Source organism: Nymphalis io, chromosome 8, assembly GCF_905147045.1.
Source record: "Nymphalis io chromosome 8, ilAglIoxx1.1, whole genome shotgun sequence".
Taxonomy (NCBI): Eukaryota; Metazoa; Arthropoda; class Insecta; order Lepidoptera; family Nymphalidae; genus Nymphalis; species Nymphalis io.
The window spans coordinates 9973525-9988255 of NC_065895.1; the positions used below are offsets into that span (position 1 = coordinate 9973525).

At 30.5% G+C, this 14731-nt stretch overlaps 1 protein-coding gene across 1 annotated transcript in view; it reads left to right on the top strand.

The window, feature by feature from the left end:
• Nucleotides 1-307: 307 nt before the first annotated feature.
• LOC126770400 (uncharacterized) overlaps nucleotides 308-14731 on the top strand; it is a 139093-nt gene continuing 124669 nt past the window's right edge. The window contains exon 1 of the mRNA XM_050489797.1: nucleotides 308-349. The gene's annotated coding sequence lies outside the window, so the exon portion shown is untranslated. The remainder of the gene's footprint in view (nucleotides 350-14731) is intronic.

The window sequence follows — 14731 nt, forward strand, 5'->3', positions numbered from 1 at the left end:
TAACGCGAAGTTCCGCCATTTTGGAACATGCTCACAACCCACTTGTTTTATAAAGAAACTTTTTATTAATTCCTGTGGGCCGCGGAGTGACAGTAAGATGTTTTGAGGTTATGCCGTGAGTCGATATACGTTTATCTGACTCGAAACTGGAGTTTTTTCGTGTTTTTCACAGTGTGCGCGGCTTTTGAGAGTGTTTTTAAAAGATTTTACTTAATGTTTTGAAGTGTATTACGAGTGACGTTACCTAGATAATACTCTTGTGATTTCTGTTTACTTCAGCGAGCTAAGACGGACGCTAAACATTACTTCTTGACCTTGTTTATGGACCGGATGGACGGATAAGTGACAGGTGATAACAAGTTAACTTAGTTTGAATAGTTTTTCATTACTTCAAAAGTTGTGAAAGGAAAAGTTTCAGTCAAAAGTAATATGAGTAAAACATACATGCGCGGTTGCGTAAATGAGTTTAAGTGATACACAAACTTCGGATACAAAAGTAATGCAACTATGATTTTATTAATACGGAATAAATATAAACATCATATTAATTTACTTTAATATTTTATTAGTGTTATTTGTGTATTTTTAAACATATATATGTGTGTAAACGCTTACATGAAACTGTTATTCTAATTAGTACGAAACTTTGTATAGCAAATTATTTTAGATTAAAATGGTTTTATTATTAGCATGGCACTTGAAGGAATGATTTTGTTAACTTTTCATAAATTTATTCAACGAAATCATAAGCTTTTAGGATGGAAATTTGAATCATGTTTATAAAGACGTAACCTTGTTTTGGCGAAATAAATATAATTTGATCGTAAAATTAACTTATCATTTGAACGTATCTTTGTTTACCGCCAAGTATTTATTATTAATTAAAAGTATAAATCATTTATACTTAACTATACTTTAATAATAACTTGTGGCAATACTAAATAGAGATAGTAGATACATACTTCAATTGAATAAATATATTTATGTGCATAAATTTACATCTTTAAAATTTCGTATTACGTAACGATGAATAAATTAAGCTGAATACTTTTGGTCTAAAGGTTATGAAATTCAAGATATGGAAATAAGTAAATATTTGGTAAAAACTTCTTAGGATAATAAATACAGTAAAAAGCCTTCGTTATTGGAGATCGTTTTATTGAGGACGCCATTACAAAGTCATTTCAGTAACCGGTCTCAGTCTCAGTCTATTGTAGAGAAGGAAAATCTTTCTACAGTCACGGCTCTCGATGGGATAACGCAGACGAGACTCGCTTGCTAAAGGTCCTAAGTAAACTTTGTCCTACAAACAATAATTAACCCAATCCCAACTACTCAAAGTACAAACTCCCATAACAGTCAAGAAAGCTATGAAACTTTGTTAAATAACTTTTCAGATAACTTGAACTTGGTCTATTTGCACAAAGTTGTAAGCGGAATTCTACCGCGGGCTAATTCAATCTGTGTGCGCTTGTAATAAATGTTGTTTTCGCGTAATACCAATTGGGGAGTTGGTATACTTTGCTAAGTTAAAAGTTCTGGACTTCACGAAGCAAAACGCGAACTTTTGTAGAACATTTCAGTGTAGTTAGTACAATGTTATAATGGAAATAAGCACTTCAAAATGGCGTTGCTTGCAGCTGTGTTAATAGGTAGTTGTGTGTTATATTACTTATATTGATTGAAATATTTGAACAAAGAGTATTTATATAACGAATCATTAATAAACAAACATTATAATTTTCATGTTATAATAATTGTATCTCCACTTTTGCTTTATAGCAGTTTCTAATATGTTTTAAAACTAGATTCTGCATTAATACTGTCTCAATATTATATTTTACTACTGCATGCAGGTAATTTCCTAAGCTAAGTCAAATACAAACTTCGGGTTAGTTATGAATACGTTATGGCAACAAACTTAGATGTAGAACTATTACGTAAATGTAACTTAACAGACAATAGTCAATTTAAGTGGAATCAGCAAATGCCTAAATAATGAGACTGTGATTTAATTATGTATGTTTCAAGTCTGACTTTCTGAATAACTACTAGCTGTATAAACCCTAATAATTGGTAAACAAAAAGTAATATGTTACATTTATTTTAATTGTGAAATAGGACTTTAAATTTATTAGGCTAAGGCTGAAAGTCATGTGAACGATTTGTTTTCTAGAGACTTTATGATTGTCTCTTTCTATTTGCCCCGTTTCTTTTTACTCGCATTGAACAATAAATGGCCCTCGGGGACGCAACTGTCTTTTAAGCTTTGAACATACGATCCACATTTCTTAAACAATATTAATGTTTTATTAGAAAAAAGTCTTATTTTACACATATAGTTAAATTATTTAAATTCAATTAAGTTAAATAAAAAAAACATCGTATTTAATAATACGTTGTTTACGTTATTGAAAATGAAAATTAGAATTCATGCATCTATATCAAATTACTAACCTCATTCGAAATTCAAATATATACCAAATGCCCGGACAACACGACTATTTGAGATTTATTATTTTGTTTATTTGAGATTTATTAGATTCGATTAAAAAAAATGTTTGAAAAAATGCCTATAGACCATATAAGTCTAGTCGATGATATACCATCTTCGTAATCATATCCGTAGTCTTAGTAATAAAATTAAATAATATTTAGCAATCAACTTGTATAATCACTTATACAACATTTTATATATCTTCAGACTAAATAAATAAGCGAATTTTTGAATACTAAAACGATTAAAAAATAAATAAAAACACAACATCCCTGAAGATATATGAATTAATTTATAGCCAGTGTTACTCGGGGTAATGTAAGGATTGAATGGATGAAGGACATCCAAATCTGTTCGGGCATATAAAAGTTATTTCGGAATAAAATAACTTTTATAATTAGTAAATACAACAAGTCGTGTAAAAAGTAACAAATGCTCTCAATAAATATTCTAAAAAAAAAACTACAAATTAATAAATTAGCTTCATTGTAATTATTAATTTTATAATTTTATATACGTTTAATTTGTTACATACAATAATTATAAAGTATTAACAATCACATAATTATAAACAAAACCCGTACTTCGCGATGCGTATTTTGAGTCTAATGTAAGTTGTTGATACAAAGCAACAGTAAACAGACTTCTCCAATTTTATTAGACACGATTCATGAATAGGAAATAAGCAGTTCTCCAAGGATTTTAGATTATGAAACTATAATTTGCATCGAACAAAAATAGTTACATAAAAATTCATCAATACTTCAAGAAGCTTTACGACACAAAAATACTTGCCTTTTGATAAAATGTAGCGTTATTGAGTTATTTTTAATAGAAGTAATTTATGAAGAGTATTTCAAAGAATTATTCCTGTAACATTAACGAGGCAAGTATATGAGAAGCTCACATTGGGTTTATTAGGGCTGATAAATCGTTGAACAGAAATCATGTCTCGATGAAATGAAGAATTTTTTTTTTCAGTCAAAGTTGTTTTTTTTAATGTTTTAATTGATGAGGTCCCGAGCGAGGTCCTTTAGTCGTGTAGCTAAGTTTAAATGAAATTATATACACTAGTGTTCGTTGCCAAAATTTCACTAAAATAACTCCTATGAACTGCTTTAAACACTTTATGAATAAAAAAAAAATAATAAAGTTTTTTTTTTCAGATAAGTAGCATATATAATAAATAACGTAAAATGGTACCTTCTTTATGGTAGATCTTGCTCTGGGGATGTGCCACAAGACAAAATCTTATTTCCCAAGGTTGGTGGTGATTTGGTGACGTAAGGGATTGTTAATATTTCTTACTTAATAGTTGTCTATAATTGATGGTTGTGACCTGTTACCATCAGGTGATAAATTTACCAGCCCACTTCAAATAATAATTAAAAAAAATTATAGACCGTTGATGGAAACAAAAGTATTATTGGAACTTTAAACAAAACCACCGCTCCTATTCAATGAAAGGATGGAGAGTTCAGCCAATAGTTCAACACACGTGCAATGTCACGGCTAGATGTGCTAGCAACGCGTCATGAGCTGTTTGATGTCGCTTCTTATGTACCGTGTGTGAATTCAATAGAGTTCACGATCGTCTCAATTTTCATTTGCTTTTCACATCAGTTTTTTTTTATATTTTGTTATTTTAAATGTACTCGACTGTTGTGAAATGTAAATAAATTAAAAGAGAATTAGTATTTGTACTAATTATATATATTGCACTTAAATATTAATTTCATCGCAAATAAAGAAGTTTCGCGAAAATTAAAAAAATATTTTGAAATCAATCAAATTTTTCATATATTATACTAAATTAAAAAATATATCATTAAAAATAAATAAAATACATATAATTAGAAAAATCGGTTACAACAATAAGTGAGCTGGATATTTCGTTCAGAAATTTGCGACTAAAATTTTATTTTTAAGTTATATAATGGAAAATAAAAGATTTGAACATGGCTTTCTTTTGGAACAGTTAGGGAACAAGCTAAACGCGCACTTGACCGGGTTCGCAAAGTACTTAGTAAGGAAACTTTACCGTATTTCTGAGGACTTTTGGTGATAAAAGTAAAAAGGTTTTCTTCAAACTGCTATTTCAATACGAAATCACAATTCATTATTATAATATAATAAATATAAGACACATAAAATAAACACAGTATTTTATATGTTATTACAATTTTATTAAATTTGTATTAATAAACCGAAGAACTTGATAATGTTATAAAAATATAGAAATTTATTTTGTATTTGGGATAAACAATTTTATTCTTCAAGCGTAAAATATTCTAGAATTTATACATATTCTTTTCTCCGGTTCATTTCCTTGTAATGTTTTCATGGAATATACTTCTTGAGCTTAAACGTGATCAATGTCTGCGCCTTTTGTTACTATAAAAATATTTTAAAAGTCATTCATATACATATTATATAGGTATTGTTTTACAATACCTCATTCAATATTTTGATGAAACATTTATCCAATTCAAATTGCGCTCCTTATAAGTTTATAGTAGGTATTACGTAATATGTCAAAGGCTTCACGCAAATGCAAGTAATAACTGTAAAAATTTACTGCGAATTGGGAAGAAAGATGAGTAAACACATAAAATATAAAAAATATCAATATGTTACTAAAACAGTTAAAGTTACATTACAGTTTTATTTTACGCGTTCTTATAAATATGAAAAACTAGACTTAAAGACCTATAATGAATGAGAATTATTTTATATATTTTATGAGTAAAGTTAAATTATTAATGTAAGATAATTCATAAATCGTAAAAAGGAATATATTACAACCGCCAGTTGAAAATCAAAATATACTTCATTCAAGTCTGCACTATTATAAGTACATTTAAAATCTTGTTATTAGATTGAATGTTAACTACTTTCTACGTTCTTAAAGTAGATGCGTTTGAGATGGACTAGTAAGAAACTTAGTAGTTATTCTTTTTATATATAAAATCACAAAATCATCTATAAAATATACAATTAAATTTATATATTCTGTATAGAAATCAAAGAATATAAGTATGAACTTATTATCATTATGTGTTTTTGTATTGTGGATTTTTTATGGTTTTTCTAACATGAGATCTGAATTTATTAATAGGAAAAGTTGAAAATATTTGTGGAATTTTATTATTAAGCAAATACCTTGCCCCAGAAAGAATGTATTAACTTTTCGAAGTCGGGAACTTGCTGTAATAAGTTTTCATGATTACACTGATATATAAAAATAGTATATACAGTTTGTTCACAGAAAAAGATATACTACTTTGTTTTGGCCATTTTAATAAGTACCAGTTTGATCTTTAATTTTTGACATCCGTAGACTTAAGACGTGTCAAAATTATTATAAAAAAATATTCGATAAGCATACGCGTTTTAAAAAGCTGAGATGGCCCGGGGGTAAGAACGCGTGAATCTTAACCGATGATCATGGGTTCAAACCCGGGCAAGCACCACTGAATTTTCATGTGCTTAATTTGTTACTATAATTCATCTCGTGCTTGACGGTGAAGGAAAACATCGTGAGGAAACCTGCATGTGTCGAATTTCACTGAAATTCTGCCACATGTGTATTTCACCAACCCGCATTGGAGCAGCGTGGTGGAATAAGCTCCAAACCTTCTCCTCAAAAAGGGAAAGGAGGCCTTAGCCCAGCAGTGGGACATTCACAGGCTGTTACTGTACTGTTACTGTATACGCGTTTTAATTGCTTAAGCAATTTACACAATTTAATAATGGATTACTGTAACGATTGTTAAGTGACGTGAAATATATAACTGTGATTGCCCTCCAAGGTCGCTAAATCTGTCTGCCCGGGCCTTTATTTTGTGAGGATACCTAAATAATTAAGTTAACCTTGAGGAACACGGGAGGTTTTTGAGGAGGAAGGAAAATATTCGCAATGAAATTAATAAAATACCGAGAGAAATATTGCACAATTAAATGAGAGAGAAATATTGCAAAAAAAAGAGTCCGTACGCATTCGTGAGACTCACAGAGCGGGATATGTATAAGTTCCATACCATTACTAAACATTAGATCCATTATTATTTTTCATTTAATAAAAATGTATAATCAAATAAAATAGGATACCTTCCCAGCAAAAACCTGTTATGCAATATTTATATTAACAAATCGTAGCGGGATTGCAGGTATTCCTACTTTTTTGAAAACATTTAAATGAAGATTTAGAGTTCAAAAATTTCAAATAGGTTGAAATGTTTTTTGTAGTTTTTTTTAATACGTAGCTTTACACCTAAGTATTTATACCGTAAGACAAGAAAACTTATTCTGCTGATTTAGAATTTCCTCTGAAACCATTTAGAATGCCAATTAAAATTTTAAATAAATAATTATGGAGGAGAACATTACATAGTTCTTTGGCAAAGTTATTCATTGTTAACCAATTATAAATCATAACGCATTATTTACATCGTCATAATAATGTTAAAAGTTTATTAATTAATTATATAACCTTTAAAAATATCACAAATTTTTTTAACATCGTAACGGTCTTTAATATATACCAAAAACAAAAGAGGACCTAAAAGTTGTCCTTGTGGAATACCCATTCTTAATACATACCCAGAAAATTTTACTTTAATCAATTGAAACTTATTCTTCTGAATAAATATCAAGCAATGAGCTCTAAAGATTTATCTTTAACTCCGTAATGTGTTAGCTTATATAAAAAGCGTTTCACACAGCACACATTCAAAAGTCACAGAAAATACCAATAGCATTTTGTAATTTTTTAAATATATCGTATATATTGTCAAGTAAACTCTCGTAAACCGAAGCTATAGCTATATATAAGCTATGAAGAATAGTATTTGTGAAGAGTATGAGAACTACCTTAACTACTTTAGAATGGAATGGGCAAATAATTATTGAGATTGCTTTTTGAGTTTAAGTTAGGATTGAGTCTTGTTTCCAATTTTAAAACAATATAATTTAGTATTTTTGCTAAATCGAGACCACCAATTGATAAAAATTTAAATAGGTTCAATGTTTTTTATGCTTTATTTTTTTCCATCAACATCAGAATCATATTTTCAAAACCTATAAGAGTTCGAAATAAATAAATCGAACACGCATATAATAAATCAAATAACTTCGAGCATTGATAAAAAATAAAGTAGTTTCATAAAGAAAAATGGCGTCATTTTATTTCCACGAGATTCCGGATATCGAAGCTGTAATGGGAAAATTTATTTATTTCATCTTTTTCAAAGTTTTCTTTCGTTTCCATCTTTTTAATATATGTATTTTAGGATATCGTAGTTGAACAAGAAACTCGCAATAAGCTACGCTAACCTTCATTTATTTATTAATCCGTTGTATTCGATTTAGTAACTATTTTAATTTTTATGTGCATATTTATTTAATTGTCTTATTATCTGTTGTAATTTTTATTAAAATTTTTTATGTTTTGAGAAAGGAAACTATGTTTTGGATCATTGTAACAAGGAATGTTTTTCGATAACGTAAATTTTCTTATTTCATATTAATGCACACTAATATATCATAGTTATCTTTTAACATGGTAGTTCAACCTTGACCTCTTGGCTATCGCGCCTAAGTCTGCCAATTAGACTATGCGTCCAACTGCAATGACGAAATCTTTAATAAAATCCATGAAGGTGTCAGGTGTCAAGGGAAATTCACCAGAGAGCCTAGTTCTGCCATAAAAATACTTTTTCAAAATCATATATATTAATAACGAAATTAATTATAAGGTTACATGTAAAGAACTTCTGTAAGAAGAAACTCAATACTCACCTCAGAACAAGATCGTTTCAGAAATTTCACGCAAGATCAAAAAACATATACGCCATTGACTATAATAATTTAAACGGTGTATCTATTCGCATCAAAATTGCAAATCAGCGTGAGTTGACATTTCACAAGCGAGATAGAAGTGAGTTCATGCAGAATAACTCTACAAATCAGAGATTTAAACATCGTAAGGTAATATAAGGTTATTAATGTTCCGGTTTCACTTGCTTTATTTATCGAGGAATGCTCGAGAAGTTTTCGAAAGACTATGTCGAGGTAATTTCATTATTTCAAAGATAATATCATTTATTTTGTTTTAATAGTCTTTCTATGTATCACCGTAAAACGATTATCAATATTTTACGAATGAGGTATAAAGCGAGTCCTCAGGGAATAGCACTGCAATTGAATACATATGTATACCACAGAATATTATATTGCATTTTATGTAATACTTATTAACATTTGCATAGCTTTCTTATTCCTTATTTTATTATTCTATATTATTAGTTTTGTATGAACTTTATTATATAGCATATAGCTTATATTGAAGCAAATTTGTAAGCCCGTCTGAGAGTTAGTTATTAGTTATTACTGTGCCGAGTTTTATTTAAATTCATTCAGTGGTTTCCTCGTCAATTATAAGCCCCCCGTCGACTGCGTGACATCCGAGTTATAGTCCACCCTCCCTTACGCTGACGCTGTGATACAGACAAATAAAAAAAAAATATACCTTTTATCAATTATTATTATGGGACAGATAATAGTAAACTATTTAAAATATCATGTTATATATAAGTTAAGCTGCCTTAAGCGACTCGTAACAATAATAATTTTTGTTTAGATAACTATGATTGAGATTTATATATGTCAAAATATAAAACACACATAGATTTCAATTTCAATTTCACAAATTCTAATAACGAATATGTATTTTACGTTTCATTTAAACCAATAAACTAAAGTATACCATTTATAAAAATGCAAAGAGATTCTACTATAGTCTTTAAAGAGTTTTTAAGTCTAGTTTTCACTGCTCACCCTCTCGAGTGTCTAATTAATCCATTCTCATTACTGAGTCAGTAAAACTTTGAACGAAGCAAAACTACTTAACAAAGTTGGTGCTACTATTGTTTGCTGGCTATACGCCACTCCTGTGTTTTATTAAGACTTAGTGTAATAAAACAATTTATACTTATCAGTAACTACCTTTCACCGTGACGACGACTGGATACTGTGAGGATTCAGGTAACCATATAATTTACTCTCGTATAAAACCAACCTAACTAGTGATATTCATTTTTATATAAATTAAACTAACGCCTAAATAAATTTTGTTTAACAAAATGCCATATTGCCATATACGCGGTATTGGATACAAGATTTTTTTTACTATACATTCATAAACTATATTGCTAAATTTTATTTACATCGAACGAAACGGACGGAAAGGAGTTTGTGAATACACAACTTACGTATTATGTCTTTCTTTGATTTAGACGTTCTTTTAAAATCTCTGAAGCTACTTGTTAACATTATGAATACGGCAACCGAGAAAATGTTTTACAATTACAACGATGAGTTATGTTTTATATCGAATATGTTTTTCAATTTGTTATAAATCTAAAGATTATTAGTTCTAAACGATTTTAGGACCTGTAAATTTCCCATATTTGTTATAATTAAATGATAAAATGTCACAAAAAAACTAAAATGGCACAGCACTAAAGATAAAATACTTGAGAATAAACATTCTGATATACAAAAAACAAATAATTAATTTTTCTTTTTTGTTTTATTGAAGTGACCTAAGAAAAAACAAATAAAATAAAATATATAACATTCTTTTGGCAGTAAATTTTACACATTTTGTAAAATATATCAATGTGGTCAAAGAGAAAATTGCTGGTCCCAGGCGCTTTCGTAGTAAACGCTAGCTAAACTATTAAGGATATACTTACTAAATTTTTAAGAAAAATGTTTACTTTGAATACTTTTATATAAAAGTCAACAGTGTTATGAAAACTTCTTTAATGGAATAAAAATATTGGATGATTTAATTTGCTTATTACACAAGTATATAATTTAATTTAAAACTGGCTAGAGAGTTGAAAATAAATAATAAAGCATAATATTGTATATAAAAATATTATTTTAACTGTTTTAGCAAATGTCGAAACTAAGGCTAAGGCTAAGGCTTGGGATTATCAAAAATTTCATTTTACCAGTAGTAGATTTCAATCTAGTTCAAGCGAGTAAAAATAAATTAACATGAATTAGGAGAGTAAGATACAAGAAGAACAAAAAGATCTTTATTGAAAATAACGGATTCAAAACTGGTCAAAACTTTTTTTTTATTTGTTAAAAACTTTATTGCAAAACATATAAATAACAGATTACATAAAAGTAACAGAAAACAATTAATCGAACAACAAATGGTGTGCAAAGGCGGTGTTGATGCTTGTAGCGATCTCTCACGGACAATCTTTGGTGAAAGAAGTTTTGTAAGCGAACAAGTGACTGCATTTATATATGAGAAAGGAAATAAAATCTATTACATAAGAAAATTTATATTTAATAGAACAATAACAACAAACTACTCATATATCAACATCCCAATAATACACATATAATAATAAATATTATACAATTATAGTTTCAAATTATATACGATTAATTATAAGATAAAAAAAGCCGAGATGGCCCAGTGGTTAGAACGCGTGTATCTTACCCGATGATCGTGAGTTCAAACCCGGGCAAGCACCACTGTATTTTCATGTGCTTAATTTGTGATTATAATTCATCTCGTGCCTAACGGTGAAGGAAAACATGAGGAAACATGCATGTGTCTAATTTCATTGAAATTCTGCCACATGTGTATTCTACCAACCCGCATTGGAGCAGCGTGGTGGAATAAGCTCCACAACCTTCTCCTCAAAAGGGAGACGAGGCCTTAGCCCAGCAGTGGGACATTAACAGGCTGTTACTGTAATTATAAACTAATTCATAAATACATTATTAAGTGGACACATAATAGCTTTTCAAGAGATATTTAATAGTGTTCAAGGATTTCGACTGCCGAATATCCGTGGGTGGTGAATTTTATAGTTTATATATAGTAAGGTATATAGTAAGGTTTTTGCAATAAAAGTGTTTCATATCATATTGTGTTTCATAATAAATTTAATTTATTAATCTCGTGGAATGAAAAGCATTGTGAATGATACACGTGTTGAATGTTATTCTACCTACACACGTGAGCAGCGTTTTGAAATAAGCTCCAAGCTTCTCTTTCCCAGCCGTGGGCAAAAAATATTACTTCTTATTTAAGTTTATGTACATATGATTTTTCTGTTTTATGTAATATTTTATTTTGTAAAGTGTTTGACTTCATTGAGCGTGAAGAGAACATTTTTGTTTTTTTCGAAAAGCCGACCTTATGTTTCTCTATATAACGTTAAAAATAGGGCTTCATTTCCAACACGTGTACCTTGAAAAGTTGCACGCGCTCTATTTTATTGTCGAATAGTAAGAGAAGCTAGTCTTTCAATATTTTCTACTTAAATAAATACTGCAAATTCCTAATTCATTGAAATTGTACTTTAAAAGAATATAACGTAATATTTTTATGAAGTATTTCTTTTATTGCAACAAAATTCTATGAATTAAAGATAAATGTTTTGAATTGCTTGTTTGCTTTTGAAATAAATTTTCTTATAAAATATTTACTTGTTTCTACTTTTGTTATGCAACGTTTATAACAAGTTCTTAAAAGATAATTAATTGAGCATTTTTGAACAAAATGTATTTTGATCATATGTTTGTCAAAAATTTGGAAATAAAATAAAACTTAAATAAATTTTTCAGCAAGGAAACCAAAGTAAAATTTATAACAACTTGCTCAGTGGATAGTATATTTGAATATTAAAATGTTATCGTGAGTTGAAATGTGGATAAGCACGACTGTTTTTCATATTTAAATCATTTAAAAAATATATTGATTGCAATATGTTGAATGAAATTTGGCCATATTTTAATTTACCAACCAACAGAAGTGCAGAGAGGAAATCCTAACTTTAAGATATGATAGTCAAAGTTCAAGAAAATTAATTTTAACATCACAAAAGCTTTATTATATATATTTAAATAAATCTAAAGAAAAATGTTATTGTATTTTCAGTATAAAAGGATTATATTTTCTTTTCAACAATAATATTGCGAGTTGATCTACAAGTAAGCCCACACAGGCATCGTTAAAGTTAAGTTAAGCGCAGCTTACACTGACGTGGAAATGTTTCCGCTGACCTTCTGAGGCTTTATAAATAACCTACGCTTTTCAATTTATTATGATCTATTTTGGACCATTTGTAAATTTATATTAATATTATTAATGCGAAGGTAACTGTGTCTGTCTGTTCTTTCACGACTAAGCCACTAAACCGATTTTCATGAAATTTGGTATCAAGCAAGTTTGAATCCCAAGAAAAGACATTATATCATGAAATATTACAAACGTATATAGCTCATATCATTTATCTAACAATAAAATATGATTGTAACAAACAATTATCAAACTTAATCAATTATATTTGAAAAACAATCGATAACTGCTTTATTTAATTACACTTAATGCTGTTAATAAATCCTCCTCAAAAAAGGGTCACACAATGTCCAGGCTGGTGAAAATTTTCTCCAATTTTGGCATTGAATTATTATTAGAGTTTCTCTATTAGGTACTTTAGCGATGGAAGTTTCTATTTCAGAATAGAATCTCTCAATGTCCTCTTCACTTGCAGTGCTAGTAGGGGCATATATCTGCATGATGTTCAGATTCACTTATTCACTGCTTCAAAGCCAATCATACAGTTCCTCTTGTGGACAGGTACTAATAGAGCTACTCCATTCTGGCTGCTGGTGTCATTTCCAGAAAAGTATACGGCGTGGGAATCAGTGACGAAATAGCCGTTGCCTTTCCAGTGGGTTTCACTGAGTCCACAGATGTTAAGACCGCATCTGACTATCTCTTTTTCCAAGATAGTAAATTTCCCAGGGCTAGTAGTGCGCGCACATTCCATGTCCCTAGTGTTTGGTTTTGGCGTAGCTTGTAATACGTTCCAGTTGCTGAATTTCCATGGGGAGCCTGGTTCCCTGCTACCCCGTGGCCGGTAACATATTTCACACCGCCTGCCCCGGACGCAGAGCGGCGCTGGTTCCTATGCGGGTCGCATGGCAATCGTGTTCTCTCTGTTCGTAGTTTCATGTGGACTTTCTTGGGAAGGATAGTAGCAGTGGTTTCCCCTTGCCTTCTGCACCAAACCTTTTGGAGATTATTTGTATCCCCAGGCTGTTGAAGCCTCTTCTGTCAGGTTACCCAACCAGGTCTTAGTGGTTATACCGCCACAGCTCGGTCGCCAGAGCCTCGTCAGTTATCTAGCAGAGGGCACCACGGGCAGGCGAGGTTGGCGTTTGGGGTCGACTAGATGGTATTGTCGTTCTCCCCCTTACCCCCCAGTACTCTAATAAACCATCCTTATTTTAGACCTATGTTACTGAGTGAGTTCATATTTAGGTCTCATGAATCAATTTTAGTTCCATTAATATTCCTAAAATATATAAATGGTGCTGCGAAGTGGAAATATAACACTTTAAGAAGGTGACAAAAATATAATAAAAAAAACATTCTATATACTTTTTTTCTGCAAAATATAAAATAAACAACATATTTTTCAAAACTTACAATAAAACCATTTTTATTCAAAGATAAAAAAAATGAGAAGATGAAAAATCTTATATTAAATTTAAGACTGAACTAAATAAACCGATAATTATAATATAGATATAAGAAAATTATGTAATTAGTTTCTCTTTAAGTAAACTTTTTTTCTTGATGAGAAACAACTTCTTAAACCTAAACGAAAAAGTCAACATTTTCCCCTCTTCCCTCCCTCTGTGGTACTCCGCTGGTGATGCAAAGCAAAATCGCCATGCTGGGGATTGACGTTCGCTGCGACCTTAGTCCAAGGGATTACATCGAGGCTGTTATAAAAACAGCTTCACGGAAACTCGGAGTTCTGAACAAGGTGCGGCGCTTTTTCACGCCACAACAACTATGCCTGCTGTACAAAACACAGGTACGGTCTTGCGTGGAATATTGCTCGCACCTTTGGGATGGCTCCGCTAAGTACCTACTTGAGGCCTTGGACCGGTTGCAGCGACGTGCCGTACGCATTATTGGCGACGTAAAGGTCACAAACACCCTTGAACCTTTACAATTGCGTCGTGAGATAGCAGCACTGAGCGCTTTCTATCGACTGTATCACGGCGAGTGCTCTGAGGAATTATTCTCTCTAATTCCTGCTTCCCCCTTCCTTCTTAAGTCCACGCGAGCTGGTTCTCGATGTCACCGCCTAACTGTGACATCAATTCCATCGCGAACAA